We start from the raw sequence: 26,803 nt of genomic DNA, 5'->3' as shown, positions 1-26,803 counted from the left end.
TAGATGAAATAGAAGGGGGCCCAGAACCAGCCAAGACCGCAGCATTCAGAGCAGCAGCCAGAATACCCAAGGGGGAGACAATGGGGGTCATTACGATTTTGGAGATAGCCATGGTGCTATTAGCGCCGTGGCTGCCTCCAAACCTGGGTCCGGGTCTGGTGTCACCGAATGCAGATTTACCGGGTCATTTCAACTTTGGAGGATCGGTAAGTCCCCATTCAGTAAACCATTCCCCATTCCCATTTGAGCCCCCATAGGGCTCAATGGGAAGGGGGAAGGATCTAATAGCGGGCCCGCTAATAGCGGGCCCGTTATTTGCTCCATGATCCCTTAACGAGTCCCGCTAAGAACGGCTGGTCAGACCAGCTGTTCCTGGTGGGACCCGCTAAGGGACCTCGGAATATGGCGGTAGGGGGTTAATGGCACCGGCATCCTTACCGGTGCCGTTAACCCCCTACTGCCATAGTCGTAATGACCCCCAAGGTCTTTTTTCTTAAAACAATGTGGTTTTTGATGGGGTTACTAAAAGGAAACAAGCTTAGACAGCCGTACAAGGGGAAATAAGAGGATGGCGCACATGTTGGGAAACACATAACTACAAGTCGGCAAGGTGCAGGAAAATAGCGGGGGAAGGGTTTTTGCAGCATTAAACACACCCCATTAAAAGATAAGACCAGGTAATGACAAAACCCCTACAGGGGCCACTACCAGGCGCGGTCAAGGGACCAGCCCCAACTGTTGGGGAACAGACAATTCAGCTAGGGGAAAAAAATGAGCAACAATTTTTGTGGTAACCGGGACAGCTGGCAACCCATCTAGGTCGTGGCGGCACAGGCCAGAGGGGGTAACCTCGGGACCCAATGCCCAAAATACAGCATATTATGGTTACTGTAATTATGAGTATGGTCCCCATTACGAGGCTGGCGGTAAGGGGTTAATGGCGCCGGTAAAGATGCCGGTGCCGCTAACCCCTTTCCGCCGCATTCCAAGGTCCCTTAGCTGGTCCCACTAAGGCCGGCTTGTAAAACCATCCGTCCTTAGCGGTAGCCGCTAAGGGACCACGGAGCTCATTACAGGCCCGTTATTAGCTCCCTCCCCATTCCCTTTGAGCCCTATATGGGCTCGAAGCGGAATGGGGATGGGTTTTTTGAATGGGGACTTATCAGGTCCTCCAAGATTGGAATGACCCGGTAAATCCCCATTCAGGGGACACGGACACGACTTTGGAAGCAGCCATGGCGCTAATAGCACCATGGCTACCTACAAGCTCGTAATGACCCCCTATGTTTTGTTATGACCATAACTGTGCAATAAAACCCCATAGCCTTTTATTGCCAACACTTACCCTATGTTTTGTGTACTACCTGGGGGGGGGCATGGGGCATGTTGTCACCCAGGACACGTTACCAGTCTGCCTGCATATGGGTCCACTGGTTATAACTGGGAACTGGAGAGGTGGGCCATGAGCCAACTTAGTGGGAATCAGAGGAGCTCTGGCAACTTCCTCTGTAGAATCTACTACAGTTCGACCGCACCCACTATCCCTAAGAGCAGGAGTATCTACTCCATTGATCATCACACTGTCTTTAAAGTAGTACTTGGTATTGTCTGGAATCCTAACATAAGTCTCTGAGACGTTAGGCTCCCAGGAAACCATGGAAACTAAAACTACCTCAGAATCTATTCAAGTGGGGAAGGAATCTGAAGAGACGGATGCCCCTGTAATATTGTTTTCCTCATAGGAGGAGAAGGACAGATTAGCAGAGTGGACCCGCAATGGTTTGACCTTACATCTGGGGTCAGGGTCACCCTTCACATGGTCACTTGCTCCACAAGCCACACAAGATCCACTGGGTCTTGGGACGTAGGGAGGCTTACTGTAACCAGAATTCTGTTTTGGAGGATAACCTCCACTACCCTGTGTGTTCTCTTGTGACTTACCCTTATTTTTCTTTTTGTGGCCCTTCTGGGAGGAAGTTTTATCAGATCTCCCACCCTCCTTATCTTTGGGCTTCTTCCCCTCCTCCTGCTTACCAAGATGAGTCTTGTCCTTATGGGACACTCTATGTGTTACCCACACATCTGCTGCAATGGCCAGCTTCATAGGATATAACTCCTTTGAATCTGCCAAATGCTGCTCAAGCTCAGTGGAACAAGATGCAAAAATATGTTCAAGCAGGACAAGACATATCATACCCTCAAAGGTGGAGACCTTATAGCCTTCAACCCAGCCAGTCAAGTTTTTTTTAAGAATCAATCACATATGACACCCAAGTACTTCCTTCTTTCTTTGTATACTCTCTGAATCTTTTAAGGTATTGGGCAGGAGTCTTCCCAAACTTCAAAAGGAGAGTTTGCTTTAACATTTCAAAATTAACTCTTTCAACTTTTGACATCTCCATAATAGCACTGCAGCCGGAATATAGTAGTATGCTGAGCAACCATGCAATCTTATCAGCATTTACAACCTCCTGAACTTTACATGCATACTCAAATATATTCAACCAGTCCATAATGTCATTCTTCTCATCATACACACTGAGAAGATCTTTAGGAAATCTTGGATGAGAGGAGCACCCAGACCCATGTCCAGATCACTTGGATCCATTTGAAGCTTGAAGCTTGGCCAATTCCAACTGGTGATACCTGTCTTTCTGTTTTTTCTTCCTGCTCTATTCTCAGCTCATCCATGTGAAATTCAAGCTCATTCTGCCTAAAAAGCAGTTCTTGTTTCTAGGATTCTAGCATGGCCTCAGCATCAGAGATTGCGGAGGAAACATTAGACGTAGCACCCTCCCTGTCATCATGGGCACCACTGATGAGGGCAGCGACAGAACGGTCAGTTCTTCCAGAGGAAGCTGCTCCACCCCCTTCTGCACTATCATCAGAGGCTATGGCATTGAGTTGCAACTCTTGCCATTCCATGACTTTTTTGATCATTTCCAATTTTGTACCTTGAGCAGATACACCTCTCTCAGTACATATCTTTCTCAATGTTTCTGACCTAGAAGCATTTAAGGTTATAAATGTACTTGTTTCCATTATATTAGATAGGTCTATGGCCTTTTACAGTTATCACTACTAAGTCACTATGTGTCCTGGGTAGGAATAACATGAAATGCCTTCACTAGTGTGCAACACTGGATACCTTCAGTCCTATCTCACCGATGTACACCAATTTGTTAAGATGGATTTCTGTACTCTGACCTGGTGGGAAGAGGTTGAGAATGCCATTCTAGTTTCTTGGAACAGGGTAACCTACTGGACAAGCCAGACCAATCAAGGTAGCTTGGCGGCGGTCAAGACTAGGTTTCAGGAGGGGTGAGGGTGACTGAAAGACCTCAATGAGCACACAGAGTAAAGGACACTTACATCTAAATAGAAAAATATATAAGGTCCGCCTGCTTTTGATTCTGTGGTCTATCAGGCTTGGTACTTAAAGTACTTGGTACTTTAAGTACTGTTTGCTGGGAGGACTCAATGTGCTGCTCGAACCTGCATTGGATTTTGGAATCTTGGAAACTTGGACTTGAGCGCTTTCAGACGTGACTGAATAACGGCCAGGAGGACGTCTTTGAGAGCTACACTCCCCTGTGCCTGTCCTTGAAAGGAAAAAAGTCTGACTGAACCGACAGCCTGGACAATTTTGCGAGCTCCATTAGGCCAACCGAGACGTACGACGTGAAACTCATTATTAGAGATCTTTCGCGCCGGGATTTACTCCACCGAACCGACACGCCAGCCACTGAATAAATCAGAGGAAACCTAGGCCTCTTTGCCTTACCCACACCCCCACTCTTCTATGATACCATGCGGATTTGGCGATCGTCTCTTGTCCTGAAGAAGGTTGAACATAATACACAAAGGGAAGTCATTGTCCACTTTAAGAACTCAACCGAAACATGTCGACAAACAGTTTTTCTATCCTCTGAATGTTGACAGATGGACACATTGTAAATTAATCGAGTGTGAAACCAAGAAACGGTGTAATTGCCATTGTTATTGTGATATGAACAAAATATCATTTTTTCTATCGTTTGTGAATGTGATGAATGCATGAAGAAGTTGTGAATGAAGTTTGTTTGGAGGGATGTGTTTGTTTTCTAAGTTCAAAGAGCCATATTTTATATGAATATAATTTTCATTGTGTAATGTGACATATGGGTTGTTGCAAAATAAATAGTTAACGATTACAAATTGAAAGAGTAATCAGCTGTCACTTACATCTAAATACATATATACAAGACCGGAGGGGTCTGAAGGGTTAATGCACAAAATGGGTCCACACCCTAAAAGGGGAAGGAAACAGGCAGTGCAAATAATATGTATTCCCTTCTGAATCCAACACACTCCTAACTAAGAGGCAGTCCAATCCCTTAGAAGCATCAAGCCTAATGCTCAAATGTACATGCAATGCAAGCACACGCGGTAATTCAAATGGGCATAACCGGGTCTCTTCAAGGGTCTGTAGCAACTCAGGAAGGTGGGTGAGGCGATGAAGAATAGGTCCCACCATTTATGGAGGGTCTCCATTTGAGGGCAGAGTCGATTCCAAGAGTTGGAAATAGTTTGTTAGTTCGCACTAGCAGTGGAAAGGAGAGGGGCCCCCATGGGCCACTTGTGTGTAAAAATGGATGGAGATTCTAGGGGCCACTGGCTAGGGTTGTGATTACTCACCGACCCCTGGCGCACTCCACACCAAACTTCGGCAGTCGAGTCTACTTCGGTTGCAGGGTCAATTGCGGCAGTTTGGCGCCTCTGCAGCTTTCAGCGACGAAGATACAGTGATGTTTCCCAAATGGTACAGTGGCGATTTCTTCCCCGCTCCTGGTGGATGTATCATGCCAGTTTCACTGCAGCAGGCTTCAGGGCCAAAAGGGGCACAAATGCAGTGCACCTGCAAAGGTCGTCACCACGGCTGGGCGACACAGTAAACGCATATGCTCCGGTTCTGCTGCACTCGTCTCACTTCAGACCTGGGAATACCAAGTGTATGAAATTCGGTGTGAGTGTGCTGTGAATAACGAGCCAGCGATATACCAAGTTTCGAAGGTCTCCCCAAAACGGCGGCAGAGACAGAGCAAAGGTCCTGAGTGGGAGATCTACTCACATACAGGCATACCATACGTGGACCAATCACGAACCATGGTGATCCCAGGCATTCACAGCACTTCCGACTCTCTGGCTTCCAGGATGTGTATTGGGGACAGACACCCTAGCCCACATCCTGGAGCCACACACACAAGGCATGCAGAAGTCCGCAAAAGCTTGGCGTTTCACAGGAAAATGCATGCCCAAATAAGGACTGACCCAGGTCGGTTCGACCTGGGGAAGGCAAAGGGGCAAGATGGCCAAAGAACAGGACAAAGAACCTCATGGCATGGCTATTTTGGAGCCAGGCCACCTATTTGTGCCAAACACAGTAATCACAGTTTACCTGGCAGGAAAGGGTTAAAAATACATGAAAAAGATAAGCTGCCACCAGCCCTGTCCGTGACACATCTGCACATCTCCTAAAAAATCCTTCGAGAGTATCTAGGGCCTTTGGAAATGACTAAAATACCAAAGTGTACATTTCTGGAAGCTACATTGTACACTTGTTACATGTTGCAGAAAGGTTGCAACATTGGAGAAGACTAAGGGACACAAAGTCTGACTGTCTTAAGGGCAAGTCAGTTTCTCCATTAAAAGTGAACGAAAGCCCAGAGGAGTGCAGCAGAAGTCTGGGCTCCCCAGGCTAAGTCAGACTATGGCGTTAAACAGCATCAAAAAAGTTGAGGGGTAGACAACTGGAGGGAAAATTACACATAAATGGAAATCTTTCCGAACACTTTCCTGTACAGGTGGCACCCTGGTTTGGTCCCTGACAGGTGACAGCCTATATTTGGCCGCTGGACAGTCAACATTAGTGGGGTGTATGCAATCACTATCTCCTGTCCACCTCCAGTACCCATTGCATCTGCCCCTGTAGCTGGTGCTTTCTTTTCAGACATAATTAAAACATTGTCAGCCATGTAGTCAGTTCAGGCACAGGTAGAGTGGGAGGGCAATGCTGGAATCCTGCTTGTCTTTTAGACCAACCTCGGAGAATGTCCACCATTCAGGGTAGGATGTGCACTTTTATTCCAGGAAGCCAACTGACTGAGGACAAATCTGTTTGAGGACGTACGGGCAGAAAGTCTTTCAACTACATGCAACCTTCCCCTATCAATAGCGACCATCTGCTGAGAATGACATTTAGTGGCCAAACAGGGGCATTCATTTTTAGTAGGTTTTTTAATGGAACACATATATTCTTCATGACGTGGGAATGCTCTGCCATGGTGGGAAGTTAGGGTCTGTGTAAGCATCTGCTTCTTTCGAAGTCATATCTAATTGTCGAAAAAACACACATAATTCTGTTCCTAGGTGAGCTTCCAAATTAGCTTAAAAATATTAGACTATGATTTTGTATGTTAAAAGCAGACCAGATGGTTTATGCAAACCCAACTGGGCCAAGTAAGTCTTCCCTTCATTGATCAAAGCAGTAGATAATGGAACCTGTGCATTCATGGTTAACACATGACCCGACTTCTGCTCAAACATATTTTGAATTGAAGTCCACATTTTATCTGAACAGGATGTCAAAGCTACATGGAATATATTCTGTCCCATCAAACAGAAGGTTTCACTGTATTATTTTAATAACTGACATTATATGTATTGTAGTTATGATGTGATGTATAATGAATATTCTAAGGTGGTACCTAACATGTGCATTTCCATTTTCTTTATAGAACACACACATCCAAAATGTATAACTTACCATATTGCCCAAGCATTCTTGCAAAACAAAATTTGAATTCAATATTCTTGTCATTAAAAAAGCCCACATACAATGTTTTCATGACTTAGGCCTGATATACAAAAGTGTTTTCCAATGGCAAAACCTTGTTGGAAAATTATTTGTAAATCAGGCCCTTAGTATTATCTGTTCAACATTTATTGCTTGATATCTACACCCAAATAGAATGTTGTGCTATTATTTAATAGAGAGCATTACATTCCATCTAATAATACTACACAGAATGTTATGTGAGCCCCGTCACCTCAGAATGCTCTCACCAATGTGCATTGTACTGGGTGGTACAAGAGCCACATGTCTCCAGTCCAGAGCTCCAACCACATTGGGAAAGCCCACAACTACATACCAATTGGTCTTGATGTGATTTAATTCTGCAGGGTCTGTGAGGAAGGCAATGTAGTGCTGCAACTGTATCATCATTTTGGAGAACACTAGAGAGAGGATACAAGGTAGCCATGGCTGGATGATGCCATGTGTCAGGGCTACAGTGTCTAACAACTGTCTGTGGTGCTGTGAGGAGCTTTAAGTGGAAGCTGGGTTTGGTTTGGTGGTGACTGTGCCCTTGTTAAGCTCTATGCAGTACTCGATTTATCTTCAGAGGCTGAAGATAGCAGTAAGTTCTATGTAGCCTTAGTGGGACAGCCTGAACTGGTACATCCTCTGTGGGTAGAGCCCTCAACTCGACTTCACCTCATCTTGTCATAGTCCTGCTGCTGTGGTATGGGTTAGGGTTCAGTCTGGTGGACTTCCTGAGGTAGCAGCTGGGTTTATTTTTTTATTTATTTTTTTATACATTTATAAAGCGTGCAAAGCCCAGAGGCATCTAGGCGCTGAAGCTTAAGAAGTTGGTTACATGATTTTGGTACTGAAGCTTAAGAAGTTGGTTACATGATTTTGACACATGGGTTTGAGTCTGATGGCACATCTGATAGGATGTGTGGGGCAACAACGGAGAGGTTTGCATGAGTTGATATGAAGATTCGTGCCTCTTGAGTAAAGGCTATGTTTAATCTGAACAATTGAAGAAAATGCAGTTGCAAGTTTGCACTGAAAATTGTACTCTTAAGTACATGGCATTAATATTATTGCATTCATTCTGCACTTTTGTATGCCTTCCAGTACGCTGGTTATGGCTGTGTTTGCTGTTGGAATGTTGGAGGGCACAGGAATATGGGATCACTATATGGGTGTTCATGAATTCAAGGTATGACCTGTTTAACCTTGGATTTACTCCACCGTTGTATGCTCTGGGGACTTGGAAATCAACCCCTAATATATTCAAGAAGTGAATCCAGTTTTGTACTTGAACGACCACTGCTTCTCCACTCCTTCTCTCATTCACTTACTCTTGCTTTCTATTCTATATCTCGCTCCCTGCACCCCGATTGTTATAAAATACCCCTCATTTCATTTCATCAATATCAATTCAACAAAAGTATTTTATGAAGAAAGATGAAACGTTCTGTCAGGCATGCTTGAGATATGACTGGTCTTGCAGAGAGAAAGTCATCAAATCAAATATGTCTATTTATAATAATAAAAGGCCCCGATATTAATGTACTCACTTTCCGAGGATGAGAGGTTAAGTCTCACAGCCCTGCGATAGATTTTGATTATAATATTCTGCTAGATTATGGTGTACCAACATCCAAAAGGCTCTCCTTGATAAAATATCAATGTTACAAACTAAAATTAACGGCAAAAAATGTAATCTACTTACGGATCCAGAAACAAACCAGCTATGTACAATATCACCATTCCTGAGCCCTCATTCAAACCATTTAGCTTCTCAGCTCTGCCCGCGTGTCAAGTGGAAACATCATCAGGAAGCTTAAATCTTCCAACTGTCAAGGTGACTTATGCCCTGCACCGGTTATTGAAGCGGCTGCACTTGACCTTGCTCCTTCCATCACCAATCTCATCAATGCCTCCTTTAAAACAGGAATTGTGCCTGATAACCTAAAAGACGCCTGGGTCATCCCACTAATCAAAAAACCCACCCTCGACCTTATTAACCCTTCCAACTATAGACCCATCACAACAGTGCCCTTCTTACTAAAAATACTAGACCGGGCTACCTACCTACAAATACAGGCCTAACTAGAAACTAACAATCTCCTGGGTCTTAGGCAATCAGGCTTCCGCCCCAGACATGGTACGGAAACAGCGTTGATTGACCTTATGACACAAATCCAAGATATAAAAGATAAAGGTAAATTAGCCCTTCTACTATTGCTCGACCTTTCAGCGGCTTTTGACTTGGTCAACCACCAAACTCTCTGCCACCACCTGAAAACTGCTGCACACTTCTCTGACTCAGCTACATCCTGGATTAGATCTTTCCTTGCAAAAAGAACTATGAGGGTCTTTTCACCATCTGCCTCTGCTGAACCCTCTCCAGTAATCTGTGGGGTCCCGCAAGGGTCATGTGTCTCCCCTACGCTTTAAAAAGTCTTTACAAAGCCACTTTTCAATATTCTCAATCATCTGGGTGTCACGTATACCAATTACGCTGACGACACCCAGATACTCATTCCCATCACTTGAGACCACGCAATAGACAAAAAAACTCTTAACGAAATCTATTCAGTAATCCAGGCCTGGATGGCACACCACGGACTTTGCTTAAACGATGAGAAAACTGAGCTACTAATCCTCGTTTCTCAAGCTAGACTTAACAAGTTAGACCCTGCTTTCAAATCCTTCACTATTGATGGCAACACTATCAAGGTCTCTAATAACACGAAATCCCTAGGTATTTACCTCAATGCCACACTATCCTTCACCAGACAAACTGACGCTGTGGCAGCAGCGTCAGCATACACATGAAAACTAATCACTGCGTGTAGGCCCTTCCTCATGACATCCAACTGTATTACGCTTGCCAATACTAAACATCACTAAACTTTGTTAGTTATGTCCAACATTGATTATTGCAATGCCCTCTATTTAGGGATCAGCCACAAAAATATCAATAAGCTGCAAGTAACACAAAACAATGCCATTAGGGCTGCCATCAACATTCCGAAGAAGCTCCACACTAGACGCAACCTTCACTGGCTGTCTGTCGAGCACAGACTCTCCCTTAAAACACTTGCAAGGGCGAATCTTGCCCCAGCATACCTCACCAACAGATTCTCTCCACACACTTCCACAAGGCCACCAAGAGCTGCTCAAGTTCACACCATGTCCATCCTGAGATTTAAGCTCCAAAAGTCTGGTGGCTCCAGTTTCCCTGTACTAGCGGCCAAACTCTGAAACATTCTTCCTTCCTCCCTCAGATCCGAACCTTCCTTCCAATTATTTAAGAGTAACACTACACGTTGGCTCCAGGAACTCGATATTGCTGGGCAGTACCCATAAGTCTAGCTTTTCTTGACGGGGATTACTAGGGGGCTTTTTCCTATCCACATAACCCCCTTCTAGTTCCCTCCTGTATTGTAATCTTACTGTGTTCCTTTTGTGGCACTGCCACTGGCTGCTACATGTTTTTACTGCACCTGCCTTATTCAATACTGTGTATTGCCTGACTTCATGTTGTAAACCTATGTAAAATGACTATATTTTTGAGTAACACCAGGTTCTGTAATACATTCGCCCAGATGCCCCAGGGCCAGGAGCGCTTTACAAATAAAATAAATACAAATACAAATAGACACAGAATTACCTACATATAATATTCAATTGTTCATGCAATCTTAATCATGTTAAATGTACTTATTTTGTCACTGCTAAAATGCTGACCAGTACACCTCATCCTGTCATGCCAGTCTTTTACTAAATGTCTCCATTTCAAAGTTATCCCAAATTGCCACTTGTTGAAATCACATAGCTCCTACAAAGCCCCAACCAACCAAGGTATGATCAGTGGGATGTTCACCAGATAATTCTTTTAAAACAACGTGTTAACATTGTGCATTTTCCAGGACAGGTTCTGTAAAATTAATAGTAAATCCAATAGATGCTAACTGTCAGGTCACCATCAGAAAACAGGGGCATATCCCTTTCACATTTCCATTATACTTTTGCGCACAATACATGACGGCATTGCCACTGTGAAATAAACGTCATGATGCTAGTGCCCACAATACTTAATGTTAATGTTGTCTGCTCCACCATATGCTAGTATTGACGCTGTATGGACCAAGTATGTCTAGAATTTCAACTTTTAGAACCCTTATGTTGGCTTCGCTCATTAAGGCCAATATTAGAAAATGTAAGAACACTTGTGTTGTCTGTTTCTAATAATGTAAGTGTTTCCACTGTAGCGACATGCTTGGTTGTGCTATGACCAGCATTTGCAAATATTAGAACACTTGGATTGGGTGTACTTCAAAAGGCCAATATTTGCTACTGTAACAATGCACGCTGACGGTGTTACGAGGTCGTCAGCCACCCTTATTGCCGTCCTCTCTCTGTCTACATAATGCAAAAGAAAAAAGCTATAAATATTGTTTTCTTTTACTTACTTTTTGGGAATCAGCGAGTTCCTAAAAATGGAGTGGCGGAGCTCAAATAACAGCTATTGGAGACCTGCAAATGCTTCGCTGCCCCAGGTTCCATTTTCACTGTCTCCCTTCACTTGACGGTCTATCCCATACAATCTTGCCCTATGCCCTGATGACACCGCCTGCCTACATCATTTTTGCGCATGTGTCTCTGCAATGTCAATACATACCAACGTGCATGTGTGTATGTTCTGTGTGCAAGTGTGTGTTTGTGTGCGCGTGTGCGCATACACACAGGACACCTTTTGACTTCACAAACCTCACACGCATGGGCCACCTCTTTACCTACCTGAGGATATATGACGAAGAAACCTGATGGGGTCGCTTAATGAGTGGGGAGAAAACCCCATGGGTAATTAATTGCAGTAGCACAATTTCTCCAAAACATCAACTTCGAAAAAACGAATCAGAAGAGGAACAAGTGGACAGGCACAAGAAATGCTCACTAAAAGTTTAAGATCATGTAAAGAGCAGGAATGCATGAAAGTATCTATAAACAAAAACACGGTGAAGTACTGAGGCAACGATTCAATCATTAGACACGGAGAAAGACTGACCTATGGTTGTGTTTATTTTAAGGAATTTTAAAGAAACTCTTTATCCTTCAACTGATCACTCAGAACTGAAACCGAAGAGGGTCTTAGAGGTAATGTCACATGCCTAGATCATTGCATGTCTACCAGCTTGCTATGAGGGAGAAATACAATGAGAAATGCTGCAAATGTCGCAAATATCCACTATTATTAATAGTTCTGTCTTAGGATAAAAGAAGTGAAAGGATGGGCACAATCATAAATGTGCCTCTTTTCAGAGATATGTATGCCCTTTTGTTGAATAACTGTCACTTTTAAATGTAGCGATTTTAAATCAATCATTACATCAAACAGCTAAGGCTCTCATTGCCCACATCGACCAAATACTAGACTAATATTCTACCATGGTAGAGGGCTCAGTCCTATATCTTGGATAGCCTTATGTAGCTATAAAGAGATTTCTCGTGCAGTACTTTTTTGCTGGGGTCAAGCCTGTTGCATAACATCTGTCATTACATTCCTCTCACATAATTAAACTTTGTTTGGCTAATTACTCACCATGGATCGCCAGGAACTACATTACTAATGATACTAGTCTAAAATCTGTACAAACAGAAACCATCTCAAATGTGCATTATTGACCTTATTATCAAGCATGCCACGCCTACTTTCTATGCCCAAGGGCATGCACATGACAGCTGTGCTGTGTGAAATCAGGGAGTGAGTTTTTAGTGTGCAGCCATTGCCCACCAGAATGTGCAGTGAACATAGACAGAGAATGATGTTAACCCAGCACTCTGTCAAGGCCTGGAGATGGCCATCCATCAGTGGACTATTGGACACAAGCCTCCACGACTTTGAATGCGTTCTGAGACAACACCACCCTCATGGAGGAGCTCAAGACCCCCTAAAAGGTCAGGGGTTTGGGGCTCACACAAATAATGGCAATGTGGCTCTGGCTGGTGCAGTCCCAGATCCCCTTAGCAAGGAGATCACTCAGTGCCCACAATCCAAGACTGCACCCTCTGAGTTCTGCCCCTGATGGTTCACTGGGATCATCCATCCCCTCTCCCAATGGGCACACTGCGGTGAGCAATGCATTTATGACCGCCCTTTGGGTGAAGGTATATTTTGTGATTAGGATAGAAAAAAAGAATGAATAAAAGAAAAGTGAAAATGTTATTTCAGATTTTTTTAAAAACACAAAGTAAAATCAGGAAGGTCAACGTGGTTAGTGAACACAGGAAACAGTATGAAGTGAAACCCTGTGTGGGAAAGTCAGGAGGGTAATTGAGCTGGGGTAAACACATTACAAAATATGTTTTCCTTTTATTGATTATTGCCAATTAGTACCCAGCGAGGGTACATCAGAATGTAAGAAGCATTCTGATTGGTCCTCGCCCGGTCCATACCCTATGTGCAATCCCTCTAAGCTGAAGCTTCGTTCCCGTCATTGGCAGGGGGGTGTGGCAGCACCTCAGCCAATGAGGAAGCTCGGAACATGCTAATACCGGCTCCGAGCCTCCGCAGGGCTGGAGGCTGCCATCCTTCCCTGCCGGGGATTCAGGTGAGTGGTTGCCCCAGCCCCACCCCCACACCCCTAACAATCCCCTCACCGCCCTTCCAACCCCACTTACCTTGTTTTCTCGAGAGCAGATGCGCTGGGGACTCTGCCCCAGTGCGTCCGCTCCCGAAGGCCGCCATGGAAAGGGAAAATGTACTCCGTTTTCCCTTTCCCGTCGGCCATTTTTTTTGTTGTCATTTTCTTTTTTGCGTGTTTCGGAACAGAAAAAGATTGCTATTAGTAACCCGCTCTTGCGGGCCGGGGTACTAATAGCAATATGCCCCTCGCCGCAGGGCATATTGCATAAATTAATTACATGCATTGAGCACTCAATACTTCGGTTTCATTGTTTTCAGGATTCGGTGAAACAAACGTTTGAGTGGAGCTACATCCCAATTCAAATAAGGTACTGACCGCATTTGTATATGGCCAAGAAAAAGCAGGGGCACCCAGTTATTGTTCTATGTACTCTATTCTTTACGTATTGCATCTTGTGCTTTTTATGATATGATATAATATGATATGGCAGTTATAACGCACCTATACACAAGTATTTCAAAGCGTGAAACACTTGTGTATACGCACGTGTCAGTGGCCTTTTCCCAATTGAGTACTCCCATTCATATGATCAGATATGATATCAAAACATGGCAGAATGAATAATGCTGGAACCGTCCATCTTTTTACACAGAACAATGTATGAGGCTTGTGGGCGTGTTATAGTTCTGTCAGCGTATTGAAACGTAACATGTTTACAGAAATTACACATTATGTCATTGATCACGATACAGTCAGCACGCTATCAATTTAGCAACTTAGTTTTCAACCAAATTATTTTTGGTGTTTTTATTTTTAATTATTGGAACAACAGCACCCTTAACAAATATTATACAGGCCCCTCTCCCTCTCAGCCTTTTAGGCCAGCTTGCACTCAGCATTTGATGAGACATACATGATTCGACCACATCAGAGACAGGCCAAGCTGGCACCATTTCCAGCCAAAAGCATTGGATTAGTATAACAGTCCCTCTCTAGTTTTCGTTATGTGCATGCATATGTTGCCTAGTAACTGGCAACTCGGTTTGATGTGGCTATCAGATCGCTTTGTCGGAGCACTTGCACACTATAACGTGCCAATCCAACTTCCATATGAGGTAAGCAATGATACAATGGGATGATGGTTTGATGTGCCATCAGCACCTATATGTCCAAGGGAAATTAATTAGGACATTGGGCCTCATTCCGAAGTTGGTGGGAGCCATGGTGCTAATAGCACCATGGCTACCCCCTTACCGCATGCTGGGTCCGGGTTCCCTGAATGGGGAAATACCGGGTCATTCCAACCTTGGAGGAACCAGTATTTCCCCATTCAGTGAACCCATCCCCATTCCCGCCCCCTGAGGGCTCAATGGAAATGGGGAAGGAGCTAATAATGGGCCCATTAATAACGGGCCCATTGTTAGCATGCTGGTCCTTTAGCGGCTCCCACTAAGGGCGCCTGGTAAAACCAGCCACCCTTAGCGGGACCCGCTAAAGGACCTCGTAATGCAGCAGTAAGGGGTTAACGGCACCAGCACCCTTACTGGCACCGTTAGCCCCTTACCGCACAATTCGGAATGAGGCACATTGTTTTTTGTTACAGCGGATCACACTAAATATTCACACTGCATTCACGGCATTAAGCGGATTGATCAACATGAACTGATCATGGGTGAGCTTACAGTCCAGTCCCCACATAATTGTACAAGGTAAACCACCCACAATATAATCAACCCATAATTTATTACAATGTGCATCTATGCAGATGCAAACATATTGATGCACAGGTATTTACATTCCAGAAGGCTACTGATCTATGTAGCGGGCCTTCCACAGAATGCCCAACAGGCAGCATCTCCCAAGGACATGAAGATCAACCTGAGGCAGGTGTAACGCTCCCCCTTTGCAGCGCTCCAGCATGTGCGGCTATAGCGTTGATCTGCCAGTGGCATTTGCTTGTCTCAAAGATTGAGCCATACATGGGCATTGACACTACAAATGCCAATTTGTTTTAGTGATGCTTCCTTTGATGGTTTCATCAATTAGTTGGATAACTGGTAAATCTACAGAAAATACATGACAAGGCTAGTAGTGGCTGCATATGTATTCCAGAAGACCTTCTGAGAAGACAGCATAGAATGCCAAACGCTACCTCCATACTACGGCTGTGATTAGACAAGAGTTGACACACTATGCCATCATTGCAAGTTCTAAAGTTACTGTCAGATAAGGGTGAAAATGTATTCAAGACACAATGCTTTGCCTGCTGGGCATAACACGGATCTGGGTCGGAATTCATACCAAGACTAACATTTAGCTTTCATCCCTCTTCTGGACCCACACCCACACTTCTCTAGGAACTTTTAGATGAACCTAGTTTCTAGCAGCAACTCTCTGCCTGGCACTCCTCTACAACTGAAATATAGCAAGTCTCCATTAACCACCCACAAGAATGTTCTTATAGAACCCTAATGGCAAGAGGAAATGCAAATATCAAACATATTCCTATATAATAACCAATAACACAGCATGACATTTTTCAGTTATGATCCATAAAAGGAGCTCAGCTGTTCATTTGGCTTTCATGTCATCAGGTTCAAAATAAACCTTTATTGGAGAGTAATAAGTAGACAAAAGGTGGCCATCTGATTAATTATATAATGTAATTGCATTCGCAATCTTTTATGGAACACCACGGCTGTGAAGTTTGGATTTGAGACATTATCTTGAGCATCATTTAGGTATGCATTAATAGTGACAAATAATTGACTGGAATATTGTAGAGAGGCAAATATATATATGTCCTCTCTAGTGCCTTCCCCATCGCCTCTGTCATATTGGAAGAACAAGAAAGTACTGTGTGTACTTACCAGGTATCACCTCAATACTGCACCGAAAATATGAAAGACGTTATGCACTTAGACAACCATTTCAAATGCATCCTCACACTGATGAGATCAAAGGATGTCTGTATACATCCCTGAATGTAGAAGCGTTATAAGTGACATCAGGCCAGAGTAAAGTGACATCATGAAGAGAAGATACTAGGACGCACTGAAACGATATACGAATACTTAAAGAATGAAGATGTAATTGAAATAATAAGAGAAACATGTATGCAAATATGAAGAAATCATATACACTGAGAAGATAAGTAAGAAGAGAATCTGTAAATTTATATACGCAGAAATTCAAGGTAGATAAGGAATATAGAAGCTTGCTGTAGGAGAAAATATAACACAAGTAAAGCAGCCGTGATGAAAAGACAGGTGTCGGTTTCATATAATAGTGAGCTAAGAAGCCTAAAGGAGAGAGACCAGAACTGCAGAGCTGACTGGCACTGGCAAACAGCTTCATGTGAGGAACAAAGGATATCTGTTTGGCTTGGGATCAAGAATGCCACAAAAGAGGCAACTGCAAGCCACAAGGGACGTCAAAGATGATGAGCTACATACGCATGACATATTTCTCTCATATTAAGGAAAGGAGAAAATATTTGGAAATGACAAGTATTTGACAATTAACAATGTAGAAAGCATATGCGATACAGAGAAACCAAGTCTCCAGAGGGCAAGAGGAGTAACAAAACCCTGCTTAATTGAATTAAATAGCACTAAATAAAAGGTTGAAATTGACAAAATCGTGGTTCCCTCACATGTGGTGCAGGATTCTAAAATAGGACCTATTCATTAAGCTCCAAGTGAAGATAGGGATGTACATACGCTCCCTTAAAAGTCCCAAGGAAAAGAACAGTCAGCAAGGTCTACTACAGAGAAGAGGCCTTGGCTTAGGGTCTAACTGATGAGAGATGGTAGGCTAATTGATGAAAGTGGACAACCGTCTGACGTTGTTCCCCACACCTGGGTTTCATTTTGCTTAAATGCTGCTAACGAGACGAATGTCCAAGGTTGGGAGAGAATGCCAACCATGCATAAGGGCCTATGAAATAGTGTGCCATACATTGTTGCAAAAGCCAATCACTGTTGTTATTCTGCTATTGATCTGTGTTATACGTAGTAAAAGGTAATTCAAGACGTGCCTACCTAATAGAGAGCAGCCAATTAGGTTGCTAACGCCTAAATAAAGTACAGCTATAATATGTTTCCTTAACCAATCCCTCCTTTCAATAGGTTTTTACTGTTTGCCATGTAGGATGACATCATAGCCTCAAGCATAGGGACTGCTTCTCTCCTGCCCTACAAAGTCTTCACTGTATCCCGGTTACAGCACAGATTAAATTAAAATCCCTCTGCATCATCCACAAGTCTGTCTGGGGCCGGTGACCACTATATCTGCAACTCTTTCTGACTAAATATTCCCCCTCTAGACCCCTGCATTTCTCTGGCACCAACACCTTGTGTGTACATCGGTTTGTTAAACAGAGGGCAGGTGGTCGATCGCTTTCCTCAGCGGGCTCCATTCTTTGGAACAGCCTCTCCCTCTCTCTTTGCCTTGAGCAGGAACTCCTTAAGTTCTAGAAAAGCCTCAAGACATTCCTCTTTACCTCTTCCTTCCCTCATTCTCTCCCCTGCTAATCGCACAGTAGCTTGATTGGTGTGCACAGCCCTTATGCATCCTTGGGGCCCTGACCTCCCACATCTTATCATCCCAGCTGCACTTGCCTCGGTTCACCCTTCACCACTGGAGGTTACAATTACCTTTCTTCATAGCACTTCACTTGCTGCTCTCCATGAGCACCGCAGCACCTATCTCATACCCCTCTACACCTGAACGTGCACGTTTTGAACACACACAAGGCATAGTATGTTTATCTTCCCCTCTCCATTGTCTCTTCTTATATTGTTGTATTTAGTTATTTAACTTTTTTGTAATTACATTGTCTATCATCCCACGTCTCGTCCGTGTTGCCCTCTAGGCGCTTTGAAACAGTAATTGCTTCCTGTATAAGTGGCTAACAAGTGAAAAATGAATAAATAAATAAATAGCTGACGTACATCGGGGTATAAAGCCTTTGTGTAATCTAAATGTAGATGAAAGTGAGTGAACTGCAATCTGTTCACAAAGTTTCCCTACTTTATTTGAGCTGATAATAACGTCGTATTTTGCCATATTGTTTGAATGTGTCCGGTTATTTGGGTCTGAGATCATTTATTGGTAATTCCATCTGGTGCTTGGAACGCTCCAGGTGTGACTGCACAATATAGTTGACTTTACATTCCTAAACCCCCATCTTCACCACACCCAGATGTTGCATCCTGCCTCACAGACATAGGACCTCATTCCGAGTTTGGAGGTAGCCATGGCCGTACCATGGCGCTATTAGCGCCATGGCTGCCTCCAAACACGGGTCCGGGTCCGGTCTGGCAGAATGGGGAGTTACCGGGTCATTCGACCTTGGAGCACCCCGGTAAATCCCCATTCTGTAGACCACTGCCCATTTCCATTTGAGCCCCCATAGGGCTCAATGGGAATGGGGAAGGCACTAATTATGGGCCCGCAAATAGCGGGCCCGTTATTAGCGCCCTGGTCCCTTAGCGGGACCTGCTAAGGACGTGTGGTCTGACCACACGTCCTTTGCGGGTCCCGCTAAGGGAACTCGGAATTGGGCGGTAAGGGTTTACCGGCACCGGCATCATTACCGGTGACCGTTAACCCTTACCGCCCAACTCGGAATGAGGCCCATAGTGTGCTGGATGACAATGTGGGGTGTGTTTACCCGTGCATCCAAGCCCTACCATAAAACTGTGCATTACTGGCATTGAAAACATCATGATGGCCAGAACTCCCCAGAGTGCACAGGGAAAACATGAAGAATAAGCTGCCACCCATTTTTGCCTATGTTGTGAGCACAGGAGGGCACTGCCTAAAACCACCATTGGGCTACACACACAGTAGCCTGAAACCATTGGGAATGGCAATGCTGATTGCCAAAAGCAACCCAGAACTGTGGGGAATTCATTTTCCTAATGTCAAAAATGGATGCAATACTGGTGCTCACCACTATCAGAAAGCCGGTGTTTTAAAACCACTGGACTTTTGTGTAAAACTGAACAAATGAACCCAAACCAGGCCAAGCAAAGACTTGCTAAGAGGTGGATACAATGTAAAACTATATTCTGAAATGACTTGAAGGAAGTAATTATTTTATGTATATATAAAAAATAGCTGGGGATGTCAGCAGCTTAAGTGAATTTCGGTTTACAGCCACTAAAATCGAAATGTTTAGAATAAATGAGTGACCTACTTGTGAGTGTCACATAGGTTGCAATTATTTAAATGTCATAGTTTTGAACTTAGAATCAGCATTCTAGCTGCATGTGCAAAAATTGTAAGTTGGATTTGAATGTAGAAAACTGGGAACTAAAGTGACATTTAGCTGAATTCTGCCTGACAACTACCCCCGACAGGAGTTGAACTGCTCAGCCACTCTTCCCAGGCCTGGCTGCATTCTGCTGCCCCTGCCAAAAGGAGATGACACCTCTCTGATTGGATTAGGGGAGGAGCACCTGGGGACTACAGGAAACTAAACAAAGCACTGTCCCTGGCTCAGGCAAATGTTATATTAGGGGGGTCGTAAAATGGCTTCCTCTTGGGAGAAACTGGGAGGGGCAGTGCCTGTGAGAGCAAGCTGAGCTTGGGGGAAGTGGATAAACCAGAAATTCCACCATGTGCTTTGGAAAATCACGCCCCTTTGGGGCCAGAGCATGATTTTAAAAAGATGAATAATTCATAGTGCGGACTTGTAAAAATTATATAAATAACATCATCATTCTTGTGATTTTTCTGTGCACATTTTAAGAGGTGTTAGGACCCTGTGGTATGTTCTTGGGGATAGTAGCAGAAAAAAAGGTTGTTACACCAAATGTATGCATGTTAAAAATCTAACACTTTATCATCTGAAACCCATATCCCTGGTGCACATTTGCGTAAAATCTGGAAAGGTTTAGAGGTCGTTATCTGGATGAAAAGGGGAGAATTCTGTCATAAGTGGACACGACATTGTACAAAGACAGGGATCGGATGGTTTGGTGCTACAGAAAATATGTTAACTGGACCTATAATATTAGAAAAATGGTACATAGATAAATATGTATTTGGGTCAGAAATACATTTGTGTGCAATTTGACAAGGGGAGGTTCCTCTGACCATAAAACCTACAGCATCACTCTAACACTCCATTTCTTTCCCCCAATCAAGGGAGAGAGGAAAGCTTGGCCAATGATAAGTGAGAGGGGCAGGCTTAGCTAGGCCCAGGCACACACCCATTTTCAAAACACATAAAAGGAACATTGAAACCCAGGTAGAGACATTCACTTTCCACTTTCTTGCGGGACGCTTTGCTGGGAGACTCCAGACTTCAAATCCATCAATCTCCAGAGACCAGAGATCCAGACTTCAAATACATCAATCTCCAGAGACCAGAAATTAACTCCAGAATTTGTAGCAGAGAGGCCTGAATCCACAAGCTGAATCCTCTTCAGCAGGCCTCAAAACCAACCAAACTATTCAACAGCCGGGCGAGCTGTTTGAATTCTTTGCCAAGAACTTTTGCAAGAACCTGTAGCAGTATCCTGAAAGCAGTGCTGTATCCGGAACCAGAGAGAACCAGAGACCAGATCGCTGTGAAGAACTGCTAGCAGAAGTCCAGCCAATCCTGACCCAATCGGTGACTAAGTCGCATTCCTGTCCAAAATCTAGTGTGAGTACCCAGCTAGCACTGTGCCAAAACCAATCTCTTAGTTTAAAATAATCTAATCCAAACTATTTTAGCCTATTAGAACTGCCTCCTAGAATCGTGTCATTCTGTCATCTTTAAAACTGAAAACTGTCATCTGTCACTCTGAGCTTTAAAATTTCAAATCCGAAAAACTACCTTTACTAAATCGGCCGTATCTCCGGAACCGTTTGTTTTAACTGCCATCTTAAAGCTAAGATTCTGGGCTTTCCAACGAACCTAGAACCGACTTCCTACTCCTTATAGTGACTCCGTAATTGCGCTCGACGCACGCAACTACATTTGCCACAATTTGACATTTTGCTTAATTTCAGCCACGTGTAAAAATATTTGTCCTTGCTTTCCTTGCTGAAATTCGTGTGCAACCTGACAATCATTCATAGAGCATTGCTAAAGTGATCCTGAATTAATTTAAGTATCTCTCACTCACCCTGAACCTTCAATAGGGAATTAAAAGCCTTTTTAGCATATTTCTCACTTCTTTGCATACCACATCAAAGTATATTGCCTGTGTTTAAAACTCCTACCTGTTTTCCTCTAAGCTTGCTAGGGGGGAACTGAATTATATGTGATTGCATTCCTGAGAATTGTGTGCTTTCCTTCCATCTCTTTACATTGCATAAAGAGGGGAGGGGGGAATTATCAAAGAAAAGGGATTACATTGTCTTTTGTTGAAGTCATATCAAGTTAATTTCCTGTACTGCATTTTCATTCCTCATTGCATTGCCTTTGAAGCCATAAAAGCATTCTCAGCTACTTCATCCTCTCTATATCACTTCTAAGCCATCAAAAAGGATGTACCACTGTAACATTATCCATTGTTGATCACTATCATCTTCACAAGTGTGCTATCAAACATTAATTTATTATAAAAGTGTGAAATATATATATATATATATATATATATATATATATATATATATATATATATATATATATATATATATTGTTTAATTTTCAAATAAACCTTTTAATTTGTAAAACAAACCTACTTCTTGGCTCAGTGGGGTCAGGGGGATTCTAAGAGAGGGGTGTTATATAAGGGTTGTCATCCAGAGTAAACGAACTGGACATACAAATGTATCAATAAGGGTTTCCCTCAGCATCCCAGACTAGGCATTGACTTAGCTGTAGTGTTGAATTGAATCCGCTTACAACAAACAACAACCTCCTCCTCAGCCCTGGCAAAACAGAAATCCTAATCTGTGGTAAAACCACTATCGTTCCCCAAGCCAGCCCTTGGCCTTCGGATCCCCACCTGCCACATCATCCTAAGTCAAAAACTGGATTGCACCCTCCGCTAAGATCCAACCCTATCTTGTCACATTAATGCTATCTCCAGCTCTTGCCACTTCCACCACTGCGTGCTCCAGCAGATCGTTCCTTATTCCCTACCCTCATAGATTATCAGCAATCATGGCCATCGTCTTAACCCACCTAAACTAAGCCAATTTCCTCTATCCCGGAACCCCTGCTTTTCAACTGAGAAAGCTCCAACAGAACCAAAATGCTGCAGCAGAGAACACATCTCCCCTGGTTTCTCAGGGTGCTCCACTAGCTGTCCATCAGCCACCAGGCCTCTTTCAAAACCATATGCATTACACATGGTGCCCTAGACAAGAAAGCCCCTGAATTGCTCCAAAACAAACATATACGCTACCACTTCAACCGATCCTAAGATCAGGTTCTGCACACCTCCTGTTGGTCCCTCCATTCAATTTCTCCCAACCAGAAGGCTCCTCCTTCTTCGTCCTAGCTCCCACCATCTGGAACTCCCTTGCCCTCAACCTGCATCTTATAGAGGACCACTTCTCTTTCAGCAAGGCCCTTAAAACCTGTCTCTTACCCTTGCAACCAGAAACCCTGCTGCCACACCTCACACACGTGCACAGGCCGGCAAATGCTAAACCCCTGTCCCGCTACTGTCTCTCCATTTAGTTTCTTCGCTGCACTCCCCTATCTTTCATCTGGGCCGCCTCACTTTCCTCTCCCCTGTGTCACTGGTCCACTTAAACCATTCAGTTACTTTACTTCACTCCGCCATCCTTCATCTGGGCCCTGCCCCAACCCTCTATCTTTTCTCTTCCCTGTGCCACTGCTCCACCCAACTCACGCATTTGCTTTCACATAGAACTCGAATGACATTATGCACAACACCGCTGTCATAAGAAGATAGCTTCCTTTCATGACGAAAATTAAACCGTAGCTGCCCACATAATTTGCTATCCTCTTACATACACCCCTGCTTATTTCCCTAGTGTACCTCTCTCCATCCACACACATGCCACTTAGACATGAGTGGCAAGCAGGGACTCGGCCAAGCCCTCATATCCTCAAATGGCCAGTATGCATGCTCGCATACTAGCACCTCCTAACTTTCCAAGACTTGGGACTTCAATCTCTCCGAGGGCGTTAAATCTACAGCGCGTAGCAACCATACTCATGGCTCTATACGAATGACTAAATGTTCAAATGAAATGCAATGATAAAATGTGACTCTAGCAATAGATTTACTTCATTGAAAAAAACCTCCAACCACATATCAGTGAATTGTTTTTCCTCTGTTCTTCCAGCGTAGTACATAGTCAGACCTCCAGAGGTACCAGATAATGACTTAACCATTATACCAAACAAGAGATTCCAAAGGGACGTGATCAGGACATAATAATGTGCCAATGTCAAAAAGGATTTATGATTATTATTCATATGACTCAACCATATGGTTCAGCTACTGCAATAGCCGTGCTACTCCCTTGTCTGACATCAGCAGTGATAATGACTGAAATTGCATTACACCACAAAAAAGCCAAGGCACTTAAAAACAAGTTTTAGGCTGCCAGAAGAAACACTGAACCCCACTACGAGGTCAAGAGACAGTTTTCAAAAGTGCTGGAGTTGGAGGCTTTTGAAAAAGCTGGAACAATATAGAAGTCTGGCAAGCAGCTGTTATTGCATTATTAGGGAATGAGCTGTGTATAATTGAGTTCTTAAGCCAGGCATATTTATCACTACAGTAAAGTACCATGTAAGGTGATAGCATTTCATTCAGCAATTGACATTGCTTATTTCTTTAATAATTTGAGGAAGCCAGTAGATGTTTGCGAAATGAGTCATTAACCTATGGTATGACTTTTGAAATGATACAGATGAATGCTAAACTTGCGTGCCTTTATGGTTTCAAACCTTATCTACATCGGTATCCAGAGTGAAGCTCCCTGTTGCCTCACCAACAGAATCATTGCCAACAAGCACTAAAGAGACTCAAGATCAGGGAACCAAGACGTTGTACCATTTCTAAAATCGTCCTTCTTACCGGGGGTGCAAGACTTGACATACGTGTTCCAGGACTCTGGCACGCTCTGTTGGGGGCATTCTATATCTTACTTTCTATTTCTTTAGTTATATATTTATATTGTATTCCCCTTCCCGTTTCAGAGAGGCCAGAGCGCCAGGGGACCACTCCAGTGCGCGTACAAATATCCTTTAACATTAACATTAACATATATGTGGCACGTAGTTTATGCGTAGACGATTTCCCATGTGTTCGCTTTTGAACATAAGCGCAGTGACTGACTAGCTGTTATTTTTTGTATTATACATTTGATTTGGTTTTATTTAAACCTTTACAAAATGTGTACAAAAAGAAGATACATTTTCTGCACGTAATTATCTATTAACACATTGATTTTGATCCATAAAACACACAAATCTTGACACGATATTCTTTACATTTCCACCTGGAGTCATTATTGACTCCAGGTGGAAAATGCACTGGCATCAGCATGTTGCAGCCATGTGCAGAAAGCGTTGATCAATAGTGTCTGCCACCATTATATAGCATTCCTGTGTACTCTGCCTACTCATTTGTGGTGCAGAGGTGCAGGCAGAATCCATAATGATCTGAGCCTTTCTGGCTGCATCAAAATGTGATGTGGGCAGAGATGCCAGCAGATTCCCTGCACAGAGAAGGGAAAACTCCAATGAGTCCATTAACCGATCCATGCCGCAAATCATTTAGAGAAACAACACAACATGAACGCAAAAACATGAAGAGAGTTTATGTCAGTGCATTTTACCATCAAACTTTCCTTCTAAATGATGCCCCTAGTCTGACACAAATGCACGGGCATGAGCAATTCTTATAAATTAGGCAACCGTGGCTAGAATATAAACAAAGACTCGTTATACTGTGAATGCCAGTTGCATGCAGGAGACCAACAACGATAGCACGTACTTGCTGTGTGGGCCCCTTCATGCAATATTGAAACATAATGGGTGAGAAGTAAAGAGTAACAGCTCGGCAAAATCACTTTTACTCTTTTAATTCTCCACTCCGTCAACTTGTAAAGCAAATGTTGCTTGCTCACAGAAGTACGTGTTATCTGTGGCGTTGCTGTTTTAAAGAAGCCAAAAAAGCACTGACCTGGGGACGCGGGCGCTGCTGTTTAACCAGGAGAAAAAAACTGCATGAGCAAGGCCTGAAAATTAAATCATTGACCAGGATTTAGTATCAACAAAATTCCCTGGTTATAAATATATATATGATTTAGCAACCACTACGATAGAATAAGCCTATCTGACCGGTTTGCATGCACAGAGGGGAGTGCAACTGATAATGCTATCTTTACTGGAGTATAATACCTGGGAGGGTTTCTTTCAATATACCCAAGACCGGACCCCCCAATAGTTGTTATTATCTAAACGTCATAGTGGGTGCCAGGGGACTTAAAACATTTTTTAAAACACCATTTAATAAAATATCATTGCTGCACGCATACATTCACAGCACTACACAATTATTTAAAATGTGTATTTAAAATTGAAAACACCCACGAGTTGCTTCTCACCCAGGGACTCATTTGCAGAGCTCAAGGTGCGCACTGCACACTGCCCCTTTGTCAGACCCAGTGGTGCCCAATGGCGTAGCACACAATTCGGCAGCTACCCTGCAAGCCATGCTGTGGGGGCCCCCTCCAAGCTCCTTAACAAAGCACAGGGCACACCACACTGCGGGCCGGGTCGGATCACCACGTCTGCGGAATGTCCATCATGATTATGCTGCTGCAGGGGCATGCATTACTGCAAGTGAAAGAAGTAAATATGTTTTTCAATCAAAGCTTAAATCTTTAACATAACATAGCGAGTAGGGCGTGGTGCCTGGTCCACAAATATATGGTGAGTTGTTTTTTTGGAGGGTGTAAATATTTGCCATAAGTATGTGATTGCGACTGAGCATAGCGAGGGAGCCCAAACTAACTAAAAATGGGTTGGGTGGCCTGGGGGATTGTTCTCTCTCCCCAGAGTGTTTTGAATAATGGGTTAAAATGGTGCATTACAATGTACACCTTCTGGGAACATTTGGGTAAAAGGCCAACAATGTGGGTAAAAGGTCAACATTTAGTTTTGTAGGGTTTAGGGTAAATCATGAATAAAGTACAATAGATGCAAGTGACCAAAGGTGCACAGGACATTTCCCAAGATGCAAGTGACCAAAAGTGCACAGGGCATTTCCCAATGCCTTATCATGCCAGTCCCTGCAATATATGCCAGTATAAAAAACATTTGTATGCTGGCTGTGCCCATACATTTCCATGCTGGCTCCACCAACATATGCTAGTA

The sequence above is a fragment of the Ambystoma mexicanum genome, chromosome 2p (assembly GCF_040938575.1).
Source record: "Ambystoma mexicanum isolate Mex_15411 chromosome 2p, UKY_AmexF1_1, whole genome shotgun sequence".
In the NCBI taxonomy this organism is placed as follows: domain Eukaryota; kingdom Metazoa; phylum Chordata; class Amphibia; order Caudata; family Ambystomatidae; genus Ambystoma; species Ambystoma mexicanum.
The sequence above is the reverse complement of the archived record's forward strand: the minus strand, read 5'-3'. Positions refer to the sequence as shown.